The following is a 1,344-nucleotide window of genomic DNA, read 5'->3' on the forward strand; positions in this document are numbered from 1 at the left end:
TCGATCCATGAGCCGAGTGATCCACTGCCGAGGGTGACTAACTTGCGTAAGCCGCCGCTGTGCGCGTATACCCGTTCCCCGTAGGGAGGAGCAAGCCGCCGCTTAGAGACGAAGCATAAAGTGTCCTCATTCCACATAGGGCAAGCTGGATGAATCCATTTTACCCAGGACGGCCGAAGCGGCGTGGACCAGGGGAGAACTGAACCTTATACTTCACACCACAGTAAGTCTACGTGTCCTCTTCCACATAGGGCAAGCTAGAACTAACTATCTTACCCAGGACTGCCGAAGCAGCGTGGACCAGGGGAGGAACACACTTTTCATGGAAACGTAAGGCATCCATGACTGCCATAACGTAAGCCGCCGCTGTGCGCGTATACCCGTTCCCCGTAGGGAGGAGCAAGCCGCCGCTTAGAGACGAAGCATAAAGTGTCCTCATTCCACATAGGGCAAGCTGGATGAATCCATTTTACCCAGGACGGCCGAAGCGGCGTGGACCAGGGGAGAACTGAACTTTATACTTCACACCACAGTAAGTCTACGTGTCCTCTTCCACATAGGGCAAGCTAGAACTAACTATCTTACCCAGGACTGCCGAAGCAGCGTGGACCAGGGGAGGAACACACTTTTCATAGAAACGTAAGGCATCCATGACTGCCATAGTGCGTAAGCCGCCGCTGTGCGCGTAAACCCGTTCCCCGTAGGGAGGAGTCAAGCCGCCGCTTAGAGACGAAGTATGAAGTGTCCTCTTCCACATAGGGCAAGCTAGAATGAACTATCTTACCCAGGACCGCCGAAGCAGCGTGGACCAGGGGAGAACTGAACTTTATACTTCACACCACAGTATTGAGTAATGTGCCCTCTTCCACATAGGGCAAGCTGGAATGTTCCATTTTACCCAGGACGGCCGAAGCGGCGTGGACCAGTGGAGGACTACACAATCATGAGGTTTGATATCGACTTGTGTGTTTCAATAGGATACCGATGGTATGGTTTGAACCGATTTGATTTAGCCATTCTGAAGTCATCACTTGGTTGAAGCGCTGAACTAGGGAGGCATCGTTTACATATATATTGGTTTTCGCATGCTCTACTAGGTTAATGTCATGAGGTTGGCTATCGAGCATGCCCAAGTGATGACTTGATTGTGTGCTTGCTTGAATTCTTCACATTTCATACCATCGGTTAGTTGTCGAATCATTCCTCGATCATAACCTTCGTTCTTGGTTCATGTATGCTCTCTTCCACATAGGGCAAGCTAGAATTAACTATCTTACCCAGGACCGCCGAAGCAGCGTGGACCAGGGGAGAACTATACTTTGTCTTGTATGCCCTCTTCCACAT

General features: G+C 50.7%; 1 non-coding gene across 1 annotated transcript in view; it reads right to left on the reverse strand.

Annotated features, from left to right (window-relative positions):
* The window catches only part of LOC131270145 (5.8S ribosomal RNA), a 155-nt gene extending 119 nt beyond the window's left edge, over window positions 1–36 (reverse strand). The window contains exon 1 of the ribosomal RNA XR_009179274.1: window positions 1–36. This exon is cut by the window's left edge and continues 119 nt beyond it. This is a non-coding gene — a ribosomal RNA (5.8S ribosomal RNA).
* Window positions 37–1,344: the final 1,308 nt, after the last annotated feature.

This window comes from Anopheles coustani, assembly GCF_943734705.1.
Source record: "Anopheles coustani chromosome X unlocalized genomic scaffold, idAnoCousDA_361_x.2 X_unloc_15, whole genome shotgun sequence".
Taxonomy (NCBI): Eukaryota; Metazoa; Arthropoda; class Insecta; order Diptera; family Culicidae; genus Anopheles; species Anopheles coustani.